This window comes from Mesoplodon bidens (genome assembly GCF_964165515.1).
Source record: "Mesoplodon bidens genome assembly, chromosome: 2".
NCBI classification, from domain to species: domain Eukaryota; kingdom Metazoa; phylum Chordata; class Mammalia; order Artiodactyla; family Ziphiidae; genus Mesoplodon; species Mesoplodon bidens.
Window position 1 is genome coordinate 27,509,249 of NC_138177.1, and position 15,926 is coordinate 27,525,174.

Consider the following 15,926-nt stretch of genomic DNA (forward strand, 5'->3'; position numbering starts at 1 on the left):
TCTTCTTGATCTGCCCACTCTGGATAAAACTTTGACTATAATTCTCAGTTAGAGCTCAACAGATTCATAAAGTTATTTATAATTCTATCTGAAGGGTATTTTAACTAAGGACTTTATGAAAATACCACCGAAGGTGGTTGAACTTCTTAGTATTACATTACAATTTATAGAAAATTAAATTCTTGGTCTCTGCTTCCCTAATTGCTATAATTTTCTAGTTTAAGTGTCCTCATCAATTGATTTCTAAAAATATGTCTCTTCTCTCAACTCTACTGAAGGCCAGCCTCCACTTGATGGCCAGGGAGAAATGCCTTGCCTGACAGCTTCCTGTGTCTTTCTGGGCCTCTGGCTGCTCTCTTAATGTCTCTGTGTCTCAGTTGCTCATCTGTAAAATAACCTAATAGTAGTAACTACCTCATAAGATTAGAGTGGTGATCAAATGAATTAAACTTGAATTAAAATCCTTTAAAGGGGAAATAATTTTAATAAGTGTTAGCTCATGTTTACTGTTGCTGTTGCTCCCTTGACCCTTTGCCTGTTCTATGGTTTTACTGTTTCAAATCCAAAGGCCACAAGTATAGTGTTTGACTATAGCAGACACCAAATAACACATAGAATTAATTAACAAATTGGTACATGAAACATGAGTCCTGTCCTCAAGAAATTCACAATCTGTAGGAGAAGCAGACACATATGCAACCCACTATAACAAGAGTCAATTTGTAGAAGACCATACAACAGTAGTATGAGATGCTAAGGGAGGTATTAATTCTTCCTGGAAAGATTAGAGAGGATAACACCAAGGAGACTTGACAGTGAGATCAGACCTAAAATCTGTATTGTCTGAGTCCCTACTGGGGTGGCTTACCTGGCAGACAGTATTTGTTCAACCTCTATTCAGAACAAATGATGAATGCCACGTGGGGAAAGGGAGTCAGAGAAAGGACCCATTCATTCCCTAATGAATGGGACCCAAGCCTCGGACATGAAGATTCCACACAGCAGTTTTCCACCCAAACCCTGAAGGTATCCAAGCTTGCCCCAACCGTTAAGAATGCAACTGATAAACATCTGTTATTACTGGAGCTTGACTCTAAAGAGTGTCACCCTCTTCCTGGGCCACTTACCAAAATAACCTTTCAAACTACACTTTGTACTTCCCTTATTAAATCCTAACACAAGTCATGGTCTTGTTCCATACACTGCCATATTTAAAGTTCTCTCTTAATTGAATGCCTCTCAGAGCTGTCACACCCCAAGCACCACACACCCCTATCCCACTGTTACAGAGAGGAAATGGAAGTGCCCATGTCTGGGGGTCATGTCAGGGAGACAATGATGACTGTGGGCACTCGCTGGGTAAGTACACAGAGTATACCCGAGGGATGGATCTTCCACACAAGACAGGTTTTCAGGAACTAGGAGAAAACACCACCTCCAACTCATGCAGGACAAGGTTATTTGTGGTTAAGAATTAGTTCACACCAAACCAAATGTCAAAAGTACATATAAATGCTGCAGTGAACATTGGGGTCCATGTGTCCTTTTGAATTATGGTTTTCTCAGGGTATATGCCCAGTAGTGGGATTGCTGGGTCATATGGTAGTTCTATTTTTAGTTTTTTAAGGAACATCCATACTGTTCTCCACAGTGGCTGTATCAATTTACATTTCCACCAACAGTGCAAGAGGATTCCCTTTCTCCACACCTGCTCCAGCATTTATTGTTTGTAGATTTTTTATTATGGTCATTCTGACAGGTGTGAAATGATACCTCATTGTAGTTTTGATTTGCATTTCTCTAATAATTAGTGATGTTGAACATTTTTCATGTGCCTCTCGGCCAATTACTTAGCCATAAAAAGGAAAGAAATTGGGTCATTTGTAGACATGTGGATGGACCTAGAGTCTGTCATACAGAATGAAGTAAGTCAGAAAGAGAAAAACAAATATCGTACATTAATGCATATATGTGGACTCTAGAAAAATGGTACAGATGAACCTATTTTCAGGGCAGGAATAGAGACATAGACGTAGAGAACGGACATGTGGACGCAGTGGGGGAAGGGGAGGGTGGGATGAATTGGGAGGTTAGGATTGAGATGTACACACTACCCTGCATAAAATAGCTAGCAGGAACATGTTATAAAGCACAGGAATCTCAGCTTGGTGCTCTGTGATGACCTCGATGGGTGGGATGCAGGGGAGGGAGGTCCAAGAGAGAGGGGATATAGGTATACATATAGCTGATTCACTTCATTGTACAGCAGAAACTAACACAACATTGTAAAGCAATTATACTCCAATAAAAAGAAAAAAAGTACATATAAGTAACCTTTAAAGAAATATGAGAAGAGCACTGAATCCCATACATTAGTCTGTGGAGCAGTCATCAGGGGGCTGTAGAAAACTACCTGAGGAGCTTGGGACAAAATACAGATTTCTAGACCCACCACCTCCAAAGATTCAGATTCAGAACATTCAGAAATCAGTATGCTTAACAAGACTCCAAAGAGATTCTTCTTTTTTTTTTTTTTTTCCTTACTGCACTGCGAGACTTGTGGGATCTTAGTTCCCCCACCACGGATTGAACTCAGGCCCACAGCCGTGAAAGTGCCAAGTCCTAACCACTGGACCACCAGGGAACTCACCAAAGAGATTCTTCTGTGTGGGTATGTTTGGTAGCGCCCAGACCAGAGACATCTGTGCACAGTCATCAAGACAGTAATGGCCAAGGTGAATTCATCAGCCTCCTCTGGACCTGGCGCTGAGATGGACAGTCTGTAATTTTCCCTGAGCCTCAGCTGCAAGCAGCACAGCAGTGACCAGGAAAGCTACCCTGTGTGTGTTTGTTTGCAGGCAGTGTGCCACACCATTTGACTGTTTTCAGCAGCATTGCTCCCACAGGCTGGGAGGCCATGACCAATTTTCTTTGACACTTAAGAGATTTTTACTGCTGCTTTTCAAAGAGCTGAGTAAAAGCTGCAAAGGCACAGAGTAAATATGTCTTATCAGAGGCGTGAATGTAGAAATGGTTTCTAGGTAGAGTAGCAGGGGTATCCAGAGTTTAAAGAAGTTTTGAAGATCACACCTTAGAAGAACCTGTGATTCAAATTCCTCCTCCAAATGTTCTTCTGTGTTGAAATTTTTCATTGTCCTCCCATCTTATTCACTCCAAGATGGTAACATAAGGAAGCAGGCAGGCTAAAGATGAGGCACAGGTGTGGGAAACTTCTGTTTTTGTGACTCCATAAATACAGAGGGAAATATGTAGAGTCTCTCCACCTGTTTTTCCAGGCATGTCCTCCTTCTCCTTTGTAGGGCATGTTCCCACTGGGGGCCCCAATGTAATAAGTTCACTGAAGGGTGTGAGGGTGGAGAAGCAGAGCAGTTTAATGGGGGAAACAGAATGTGAAGTCAAGAGGGATAGGTTGTAACTTTAAGTATGGTGGCCTTACTCATAATGTGACTTTCAGCAAAGGCTCCAAAAGATAAGAATGTGAACCTTGCAGATACTGGAGGAAAATTGTTCCAGGCAGAAGAAACCACAAGTGCAAAAGCCCTGAGATGGCAAACTAGAGGAACAAGGACCCCCAGTGTGGCTAGAATGGATTGAGGGAAAGAGAGAAGAAAAGAAAATATCTGTGCAGTAATGCAGTGGGCAGGGAACAGGTCATGGAGAGCACCATGGGACACTCTATGGACTCTAGTTCTTATTGGACAGTTTTTGAGCACAGGTTTAAAATAATTTATGCTTTAAGTAAATCACTCTGCTGTGTTGAGAATAGACTTAAGGGAAGCAAAGACAGAAGCAGGGAGACCAGTTAGGGGTCTACTGAAACAACCCTAGTGAGATGTGATGACAGTGGTGGTGGTGAGAAGTGGTGGAATTCTGGATATATTTTGAAAATGGAATCAACAAATTTGCTGACAAGTTAGAAGTGAGGTATGAGCAAAAAATGAGGAGTCAAGGATGAATCTTGGTTTGAGAACTAGATAAAACAATTTCCCATTATCTGAAATGGAAAAGACACAGAGAGGCAGATTTGGGAAGAAATATCAGGAGCTGAGTTATATACATGTTAACTGTGAGATGACTGTTAGATATCCAAGCGGAGATACAGAGAATACAGACTGATATGTACAGCACTCAAACTATTGCATGGTAAACAACAGATATTAGCTATTATTATGAAGATTTGAGAATTCAAATTCTTTCACCCTTTTGTTCTGTTTCCATACACTGTGGATATTATCCAAGAAACATCACTTGAAAATAAGTTCAATCCCCACTTCTTTCCCATGGTCACTACATTAGTTCAAGTTCATGACCTCTTAAACAATTGCCTCTTAATTCGTTTCCATATTTGCCCTTCCCATCCACTCTCACTACTTTCAAGAATTCCACAGCATTTCTCTAATCTTTTCACTCTCTTGCCCAGAAGCTTTCAAAGATGCCCCATACTTAATAAATAAAAGGGAAAATGCCTTTAGGCATTCAAAATCCTTCATGAATTGGTACTAACCTTCCTTGCAAGCAAACCTGATTTACTTTCCTACATACACCCTAGGATCCAGTCCAAACTGACCTATGTGCTTTTTAACATGCCCTGTATTTCTTGTTGTGTGGCACTTGATCAACATTTTCTATCAATTCTAGAATCACCCTCCTCATATACCCACAAACCACTTCATTTCCAAATAACCTATCATAGAAGATTACCTCAAAACCACAAAGTCTCCTGCATTCTCCCAATTAGAAGCAAAGTCCTCCTAGTATAAGAAGATTCAATTATATGTTTCCCACAAAAGTATATGTCATGCCTTTGTGACACTTAATACTTTTTCCTTGCATTGTTATTTTTGTGCATATATTAACTCCAAGATATCCTCAAGGACAGAGATAAGGATTTATTTCTCTTTGCATTACATATATCACAATGCATTATAAAAAGTAAGAATGCCTATTGAATTAAATTCATTTATTAAATATATATTCTTAACTAAATGTCATATCACCAAATCAATATAAATGTCATTATCCTTGATCTTTTGGGCAAAAATACCTAATTCTAAAACATAATCTCCAAATAGAAAAATTTGCAAAAAGTTGCTTTAGGACAATATCTCTCTTAGATAAAAGGATTTAACTTACCATCCTGTAACAACCAAAACACCAGTCAATTTTAAAAGGAGTCAGAGAAAAGAGACATATTACACATAGAGAAAAAAGAAGATAAGGATAACAGAAGATTTCCTAATGGAAACAGTGAAAGCAACAAGACAATGGAGCAATATCTTTAAAGTACTGAAATAAAAAACTGTCAACCTAGAATCCTATACCCAGCAAAAATATCTCTCAAAAAATCATGATGAAATAAAAGCTTTTTGGATATATAAAAAAAAAAGGTTAAAAGAATTTATAATCAGCAAACTCATGATATAAGAGATGTTACAAGAAGTCTTTTAGTCAGGATGAAAGTGATACAAGAGAGAAATCAACAGAGGCTTCTAATCACTCTTTTCTTTTTAGATTAATTTGCAAACAGCTTTACTGGCACAGCCCAAAGACTTATTCTGCAATTTGAGTAATGTTAATTATATGAGACTAATAAGCTAGAAAATAACAAGATATGTGGACCTATTCAGATGGAAACTCCATTTTCAAAATAAAATTGCCATTCTGTAGATTCTGTATTGCACCATCTCCCAACACACACACTAGTCTTCAAGGCCCTTCTCCAGTTCATTCCTGCTGATAAGACTTCCATCATTATCCCTTTTTCCTTCTTGTGGCTCCTGCTTTCACTCCTGGTTCTCTCTCTACAGACCATAGGTGGTCTGGAAGACCACCTATGTCACATCTGCCAAGCCAACCACCAAAAAGCATAGAGATATAGATGTATTTAAATGGGGATGAGGGAGGAGAGGGTCGGATGGAATACCAAAAATGTATGAGATATGAATTCTATCTTCAAGGAGCTTACGGTTCAGAAAATCAGATTAGCATTATCATAAGTTTACATAATAAAGATTGTTTAAATTGAATCCGATTATATGATTCAGGCTCTACATTGTCTTTTTGATAAATATTTGTGGAGTACCTCTTCTCTGTCCGAAACAAAAATCCTACCTTGCCTGTATTCCAGTCAAGGGAGACAGACAATTTTAAAAAACAGATATACAAAATACATAGTAAAACAAATTTGTTACATGCTATGGAGAAAAATTAAGCATGGAAAAAGATATGAAATATAGTGGTGGCTCAATTTTCAATAGAATGTGCAGGACATGAGATTAATAATGCCTTAACTAGGTAGAGAAGACTAAATGGAGAAAATGGGCCCTGAAAAATGGAAAATAAGAAATGATTGGGACAGATATTGCAGATGAGGCTGGGCTAGGCTGTCAATAGATTAGAAATGGCAGCAAAAAAAAAAAAAAAAAAGGAAGAAGTAAAAAATGACTTCTAAGCAGAAGTACTTACAAGGATATCATTATGAAAGATGAGAAATTAGAAGAAGCAGTTCATTTGAGGGGAAAATGACATGACTGAAATCAACTGAGTTCCAAGTGTTGGTGAATCATTTACAGGAAGAATTGCCCATTAGGAAAAAGGAGATGTGGGCTTGGAGCTCATTAGATTTGGTCAGAGCTACAGATAGAGATGCAGAGCCATCACGTGAAGGTAAGCAATGAAGCCCTGAGGTTCCTGAAACCAGTAATGGAAAAAGACAATACTTTGAAAAACAATCACGGATGTTTGTTGGTGGGAGGAGAAAATGCAATAAGTAAAGGAAAACAGAAAAAAATGCCCTTAGCGTTATATAAAAAGAAATAAATAGTATTAAACAGTGCAAATAAAAAAGTCAAGAAAGAGGAATGAGGTCATGAAGGAGGAGGACTAAAAAAAAAGTAGTGACAAAAAGCATTTTATAGGTTGTTACAAGGCTACAAATGGGAGTTGGCAACTAGTGATGATGATAATCATTAATTATAATACTAACAAGAAGTCATTGGGTTTTGTGTTAAAGAATGTTCAGTGATCTTTGAAAGAACTATTTCTGTAGTTGATAGGGTCAGAGGCCATAGTGTTAGGGGGGGAAACGTATGTGAATAGGGGAGAAAATTGATGCAGACTCTTTGCTCTATATATGGAGCAGTGATGGGACAGAGGCCATCTGGGCACAGAGAAAAGCAAACACTTTATAATGAATAGTCACGACCTATTTGTGCATGACAGAGATCAGAAAACAAAAGAAGTAAGAGGGAAGGGGAGACCCTGAAACTAATCAGCCTTTAAGTCTAATTTCCAGGCTATAGAAAATACAGGCGATTGAGCACCTAGTTAAATAACACCAAGAAGCAATCAGAAAAATTCAGATTGTGGCACATTGTGTAGAACTGATCTGCTTTCCTCACTAGTCAATAACATGGCAGAAAATAGAAGGGGGCTGGGGAAATGTTTGGATTAGATTAAAATGAAGTGACATAGCACTCAAATATATGTAAGCCCTGTTTGAATCCTAATTTAAACAAACCAATTGTAAAAAGACATTCTGAGACAATGATGGAATTTGCTTCCAAATACAATGCAAAGAGAGAAGGGAAAAAGTGATAAAGTAAGCGGCAAAAATGTTGATAATTTTTTGAATGTGGGTGAAGGGTGTATGAGGGAATCATTCTATTCTCTCTACTTCTGTATATGTTTGGAATATGTTGTAATACAAGTTTAAAACAAAAGTATGAGAGAAATGAAATTACTGAGGAACACAGTCCCAGAGAAGAAGCACAGAGAATGGCTTTGGGATGCAAGAAGGAGTTTTGTCCTTTGAAACAGGAGAAAAATCAGCAAAGGCCATGTGAAGAGACTGTGCTGAGGGGCAGAGGAGGGAAGTGAGAGAAAGTAAGGAAGACCTTGCATGGTGACCTCAAGATTCTCAGCAAAGGAAAGGCAAAGTTGTCTCCCCACAATGGAAAAAACATGAGATTGAGGTTGGGGTGGAGGTGGGAGAGATACGACACAGCCTTTCACATCGCCAGAAAGAACAATGGTGGAAAATCAGCACATACCCAAAAAGCACCAAGAGCCTAGGGGGAGCCTAGGTTTTATAGAAGGCCTAGTCAGAAATTCTGAGATCTCACCAGATACAAGACACCCACATTGTTTCTGGGGATTTCAATGCCTCGCACAAAGAGGCAAATTATTTGGGGACTTTGGAACTTGTCAGGATCAGTTAGAAGTAGTTTTATTATTGTTTGTTCACATATTTGTTTTTATAATAAGGAGATGTTTATTATCTCTTGGAGAAACCATAGAGGTGGCTTTCCCTTTCACCAGTGCCCAAGGCATGTCCTGCCCATGGTACTTTATTAATCTCCAGAGATCACACTACTCCTCCCAACCTAGCATGTACCATAATAATAAGTACGCAGCCACCTTATCATCTAAATAGGCCAAGTCTCACCAGCACAGTTTCTGGTAGGTGTAACCTCACCAATACATTTTGTCCCCTATAGTTCCTAGGATAATTGATAACAATATTAAGTTCTTGGTTCCTGTTTCTGCTTTCTCATCTAGATTGGTCTCTAAAGCAAAAAAAAAAAAAAAAAAAAAAAGCTGCTAGTAAACTTTCTTAGTATTGTTCCTAGAGGTCCAACCCTCTTTTGGGCCGTAGGTAACTTTTTCTGTCTCTGTTTCTCCCAGAGTCCTTTGGATTCCTTTGTTTTTCTTTTCCAGCCAGACTCCTTAAAACCCCACTGCAATCCCCTTCCACAAGCCCCTAGAATTCAAAGAGATGGTGTCCCAAATACTAGATATAAATTTCTTCAGAGCTTTGAGTGACTACAGTTGGCTAAGAGATGCTCACCTTACAGTGACCTTCACTATTCAGAGAAGTTAGCAAATCAATCTTAGTTATCCTTAAGGAGGACTTTATGGTGAGGGAATTGGAGAGAGGCACGCAAGCTGACTCTTCTCCTTGGGGAAGGAAGAGATATGGAACAGCAAATTAAGAAATCCTGGCACCCGATTGCTTAAGGGCCTGGCACACAGCCATCCAGAGAAACTGCTACTTCCCTGCTTCTATTCATGGGCTCCAAGGCCACTGCCATCATGGAAATTTCCTGCACTTGTGGAAAATCTCCAGGAAAGCAGAACTGCAGAGTCCTATCTGTGCTGGGCTGAAGGATACTGTTCTGGCTATCTGAAAAGGATGAATTTGCTAATTAAATGATGGGTGTCAGTTAGATTCCCAGGGAATAATTTAACACAAAAGAGAAAAAAATTGCTCTTCACATAATATGGGGTCTATAAAAGACTTTGCATTGAGCCTAGCACATAACAAGTGTTCAAAACTACTAGTCCTCTTGTAAACTGAATTTGGTGAAGAAAAGTAGGCGTGTATAGAACTTCTGCGGTTCTAATGATGTTCTGTTTCTTGATTTAGGTTCTGGTTACACAGGTGTATTCAGTCTAAAAAATTATTGAGTTGTATACATATGATCTCCACACTTTTCCCTACATAGGTTATACTTAAATTAAAAGTTATTAAAAATTTTTAATGTTGCTTTACAAGTGAGTGATCTATTCACTAAACGAGGGACAACTCTACTTGAGTTAATTAAAGCACTTACTTGAAAGATTTAAATTTTAATATCTTTTAAAATATTCAGTAACTTGAAAATCCCTTCCAGTATTTTCATGGGCTTCTTTACCAAATAAGTGCAGGAAGAAAATCAAGAAAGAAGGAGCCCTATTATATTGGGTTTGGCCAAAAGGTTCATTCAGTTTTTTCCATAAGATGGCTCTAGCAGTGCTTAGTTCTTCGAACTTCATTCGAAACAATTTTGTTAGATTTTATTACAACAGCTGTCATATCAACGTGCATTTTTTTAAAAAAACATCAAAATTCGTGAATTTTTGTGTAGCCATTTTAATATTGAAGATGGAAGAAAACAACATTTTCAGCCTATTATGCTTTATTATTTCAAGAAAGGTAAAAATGCAAAGATTTGTGCAGTGTATGGAGAAGGTGTTGTGACTGATCGAACGTGTCACAAGTGGTTTGTGGTTTGTGAAGTTTTGTGCTGGAGATTTCTTGCTGGACAGAGCTCCATGGTCGGGTAGATCAGTTGAAGTTGATAGCGATCAAATTGAGTCATTAACTGAGAACAATCAACATTATACCATGCAGGAGATAGCTGACTCAAAATGTCCAAATTAAGCACTGAAAATCATTTACACCAGCTTGGTTATGTTAATCACTTTGAAGTTTGCGTTCCACATAAGTTAAGGGAAAAAAAAACCTGACCATATTTCCACATGCCATTCTCTACTTAAATGTAACAAAAACGTTCTGTTTTTAAAACAAATTGTGACGGGCGATGAAAAGTGGATACTGTACAATAATGTGGAACAGGAGAGATTGCGGGGCAAGTGAAATGAACCACCACCAACCACACCAAAGGCCAGTCTTCATCCAAAGAACGTGATGTTGTGTATATGGTGGGATTGGAAGTGAGTCCTCTATTATGAGCTCCTTCCAGAAAACCAAATGATTAATTCCAACAAGTACTGCTCCCAGTTAGACCAAATGAAAGCAGTACTCGATGAAAAGTGTCCAGACTTAGTCAACAGAAAATGTGTAATCTTCCATCAGGATAACACAAGACCGCATGTTTCTTTGATGACTAGGCAAAAACTATTACAGCTTGGGTGGGAAGTTCTGATTCATCTGCCATATTCACTGGATATTGCACCTTTGGATTTCCATTTATTTCAGTCTTTACAAAATTCTTTTAATGGAAAAAATTTCAATTCCCTTGAAGACTGTAAAAGGCACCCGGAACAGTTCTTTGCTGAAAAAGATTAAAAGTTTTCGGAAGATGAAATTATGAAGTTGCCTGGAAAATGGCAGAAGGTAGTGGAACAAAAGGGTGAATACATTGTTCAATAAAGTTCTTGGTGAAAATGAAAAATGTGTCTTTTATTTTTACTTAAAAACCGAAGGCACTGGGCTTCCCTGGTGGCACAGTGGTTAGGAATCCACCTGCCAATGCAGGAGACATGGGTTCGAGCCCTGGTCTGGGAAGATCCCGCATGCCATGGAGCAACTAAGCCCTTGTGCTGTAACTACTGAGCCTGTGCTCTAGAGCCCGCGAGCCACAACTACTGAAGCCCGTGTGCCACAGCTGCTGAGGCCCGTGAGCTTAGAGCCCGTACTCCGCAACAAGAGAAGCCACCACAGTGAGAAGCCCGCACACCACAACGAAGGGTAGCCCCCACTGACTGCAACTAGAGAAAGCCCGCGAGCAGCAATGAAGACCCAAGGCAGCCAAAAATAAAAATAAATTAATTTTTTTAAAAAAACTGAAGGTACTTTTTGACCAACCCAATATATAACATTACCTTATATTTATCCTTTATAAAACATCATAATTTAAATTATATAATTATTTATGAAAGTTGTGTGATTATTTGCTTAACATCTGTCTCTCATGCTGGATTGTATGTGTCAAGAGCCAGGAGAACTCTGGCCCTTTTTTCATCATTATATTTCTAGCATCTAGCGAGATGCCTAGTCCATAGTAGATGCTCAATAAACATTTGTTAAATGAGTGAATGAATGATTAGATTAATGAATGAATGGGAAATCTAGCATTAGTTTTAGTTGTGTAAAAAGTTAGATGATACTTTGGATAAACCCTGGATAAGACATAAAACTGTCCTTACTGGTTAAAGAATAAGTGAGAATACAGAAAAAAATAATTAAGGTGGCTCTCAATTTCTTTATTGTGTAAATTATTGTAAATAAATGTCAGATAGCTTTGTTCTTATTTTTATGGTATAGAATGTTTCATCTTACCAGCAACTGCTACATTGGTTTCCCTCATCTTAAGTGTATTAGTGAATCTTCCCATTTATATGTAATAAACCTTTATGATAAGGTCACAAAAGACCCAAGTGAAGAATAAATGAAATATAAAAGTCAAAACCTGACATTTTAATAACAAAAAATAAAAAGAAACAGCCTATGCCTAGGAGAGAGAAAGTACCTGGTATGCACCCAATGAAAAGAGGAGAAGGACTTTATGTCAAAAGAGGCAGAAGCTAGGGAAGATGAAGACATTTTAACAAGAGTTTAAAAGAACTGAGAGAGGGCTTCCCTGGTGGTGCAGTGGTTGAGAGTCCGCCTGCTGATGCAGGGGACGCGGGTTTGTGCCCCGGTTTGGGAGGATCCCACATGCTGCGGAGTGGCTGGGCCCGTGAGCCATGGCCGCTGAGTCTGCGCGTCCGGAGCCTGTGCTCCGCGACGGGAGAGGCCACAACAGTGAGAGGCCCGTGTACCGCAAAAAAAAAAAAAAAAAAAAAAAACTGAGAGAAAAGTTGTATCTTTAGCTGCCTGGATATGAATATGGGGGTAGAGGGCCAAGCGGGGTCCATTTAGAAAGACATGCCCAGGTGCAAATCTGGCAAAAGACAAGACTTGAGGCAGAGAGTCTGCCTTAAGATACCCTCCTTTTCCATTTCAGGACATCTCACCAGCATCCTCCCCTACCACCAAATGCCCACTCTCCTCAGGCTACTTACTGGCTGTCTGCCCTAACCTCCCTAATTAACCCCTCATCTCTACTTACTCCTGGCCTTTTTCTCCTTTTAGAATCTCTGTCAAAACAGAACAGTCCTATGTCTGTGCCAGGATCCAAGCTCTTTTCTCTTAAAAATTCTTTCATAATGTTCTTTTTTAAAAAAATTAAAACTTTATTGAGATATAATTCACATACCATAAAATTTACCCATTTAAATGTATATTTCAGTAGTTTTTACTATAGTCACAGAGTTGTGTAATAATCACAATCACTTTTTATCATCTTAGAAACAAACCTGGTACCCATTAGCAGTCATCCGCATTTCTCTCCAACCCTTAAGCTGAAGCAACTACTAATCAACTTTCTGTCTCTATAGATTTGCCTGTTATGAACAGTTTACATGAATGGAATCACACAATATGTGGTCTTTTTTGTCAGGCTTTTTTCACTTATTATAATGTATTCAAGGTTCATCCATATTGTAGCATATATCAGTACTTCATTCCTTTTTATTGCCAAAGAATATTCCGTTGAGTGGACATACCACGTTTATTCGTCCATTCACTATCCCACTTTTATTTTTGTCCCATTCATTATTTTCACGTTTTTCCTACTATGAATCACGCTGCTATGAACATTTGCAGAGTGTTCTTCCATAGGATGTTAGAACTAGAAGGAAGTTAGCAGTTCTCTGGTCTAATCTCCATTAAACTCTTTGGTCACATGATACAGCAAGAGGCAGGTGTCGAAAGGATGTGACGGCGCAAGACTGACCCCTGCTTTCAGCACCAGTGCTGTCAAAATTAACTACATTTAATGAACTCCGTCACGTGCCATCACTACTTCAGTTCTAAACAGCTTCTTATTTCACCTTGTATTTAAGTAAGTCCTCAGTTGAACCTGCCTGAAACTGATGGTTTTGTTCTGTTATTATTAATACCTCTAGAAGTAGGCTCTTTCCACAGGCTTCCTCAGACTCCAGTGCACTCACTCAAATCCAGCATCTACTAAAAATGACTTTCTATCCTTAACTCCGAGTGCTGCTGGTACTGCTACTTTTATCACATCTGATGATCCTCTCCATCTCTGTTTCTTTGTATTTTTATGCACTTATTCACTGCATTACACTGCTCAGATGAGCATTTTTTTCCTCCAACTCCTTGAGAAATCCAAGATTTCACTGTTGTTAGCTGCACTTTGGATACTGTGTTAGTCTGTACCACCTCAAGTTTTCCCTGTTTTACACTAATCTATTGGCTAGTGTTAGTCTGAGATCCTTTCTCACCTTTTCAGGTAAAAAAGAAAAACAAAACTGATTCTTAAACTCCCTCCCTTTGAGGTCTCTTAACCAGTGGGTGGTTTCCAGCGCCCTGATTATCTAAATAAGTGATCTGCCAACTGGAGCACTCATTCACATACGTAAAGAGTTTCCAGGAAGTACACATTAGTGCACAATTTCAACAGGATCAGTATCTAGATTTTCCATTTCTGTTTAAACTCATTCCTCATTGATATGGGTGACAACATGGTTGCTCAAGCGGAGTTTTCCTGGACCACTAATTATCCCTGTCCAACTTAATGAAAGAAAAACTCACCTCTCATCCATTCTAAACTTACTTCAATGCATTGCCCCAGAGTGTTAAAAACAAAAAAAACAAAAAAACCCAGGGCGCTAAAAATGCAACAATTAAATATTGTGTTTGTGATAAGAAAGTGAGTGTCTCTAATGAACTAGGGAAAATAATATTCACAAATCAGGTGGTTTCCAATTCTTTGCTTTCTACAAAATTGAAGATGTTAGTTGATGGATCATTAAGAATCATTTTTAGTGAACAATAACTATTGACTGCTACTGATATACTCCCCCTTTCAGTTCTATCCACTTACTTATATGAATGCAGTTTCTCAATATTTACACCTGTAAAAAATAAAAACATTAGCTTACACTAGCAGTAAGTAATATCCATCCAAGAATACAGAAACACATTGAAAAAATAAAATAACCTCATCTGTTTTATCAAGATACACATTTGCAGTAAAATTTTATTCCATTGAATAGCTATCAAAATGTGTAATATACTTGCATTGTTTTGACCAATTCTATAGTAATACTATATAGAATAATGATTCAATTTAAAATAGACTTTTAACACCTAGAACCTTATGCTAGTACATAAAACAAAAATTTTAAATGGCTGTTTTTCCTTTCTTTTTCTTTTTCCTTAAGAGCGAGTGGCCCTTGCGGTGGCGGTTTGGGGTGGGCACCGCCAAGGTGAGGGGGTCTCGCCTCCTGCACGCTGGTAGACTGATTGTTCCATTATGGATGGAGGGGATGATGGTAACCTTGTTATCAAAAAGAGGTTTGTGTCTGAGGCAGAATTAGATGAACGGCGCAAAAGGAGGCAAGAAGAATGGGAGAAAGTTCGAAAACCTGAAGATCCAGAAGAATGCCCGGAGGAGGTTTATGACCCTCGGTCCCTATATGAAAGGCTAACAGGAACAGAAAGATAGGAAGCAGCAAGAGAATGAAGAACAGTTCAAATTCAAAAACATGGTAAGAGGCTTAGACGAAGACGAGACCAACTTCCTTGATGAGGTTTCTCGGCAGCAGGAACTAGTAGAAAAGCAGCGAAGAGAAGAAGTGAAAGAACGGAAGGAATACAGAAGTCATCTCAACAAGGTTGGAATTTCTCGAGAAAACAAGAAGGAAGTGGAGAAGAAAGTGGCTGTGAAACCCACAGAAACTAAGACCAAGTTCTCCCAGGCAAAGCTGTCAGCAGGAGCTCAGAGAGTGGCAACAGTGTGAAAAGACTGCAATCGGACCCTGACCCAGGTGGTAATCAATAAGCCCCGTCCTGCTTGTCTCTTGGAAGCACATCTCTGAGTGGTCCCTCCCTGCATCTACTGCCCCTCTGCTGCATCTGTATCGGCTTCCTCCCAGGTTTGGGCGCCTACTCTGGGAGCAGCGACTCTGAGTCCAGCTCAGACAGCGAAGGCACCATCAATGCCACCGGCAAGATCATGTCCTCCATCTTCCGAGCCAACACCTTCCTCGAGGCCCCCTAGTTCCTCTGTTCTTACCGCAGGGAGCTCCTCCCCAAGAGTAGACTGGACAGTTTATTCTGCCTACAGGCATTACCTCCCACAGATAAGTCCTTTGCCTGCTTCCTGTGCACACCATGACATTTTTAACCTCATCTAAAAATGTGCCGGAATCCACTTGTGGCCCGACTTGTGTTTGTTTTCTCTTTCTCCTCCAGTATGGATGCCCAGACCTGTCCCATGGCCTCTGTCCTCACTGATGTAGTAGGGCAGAGGTCAGGGCCCAGCAGAAAC

The 15,926-nt window shown here is 39.3% G+C and overlaps 1 pseudogene across 1 annotated transcript; it reads left to right on the top strand.

Moving 5' to 3' along the window:
- The first annotated feature begins 14,898 nt into the window (after positions 1 to 14,898).
- On the top strand, positions 14,899 to 15,656 carry LOC308611855 (PSME3-interacting protein-like; annotated as a pseudogene). Its single transcript has one exon. The product of its transcript is annotated as a PSME3-interacting protein-like (transcript).
- Positions 15,657 to 15,926: the final 270 nt, after the last annotated feature.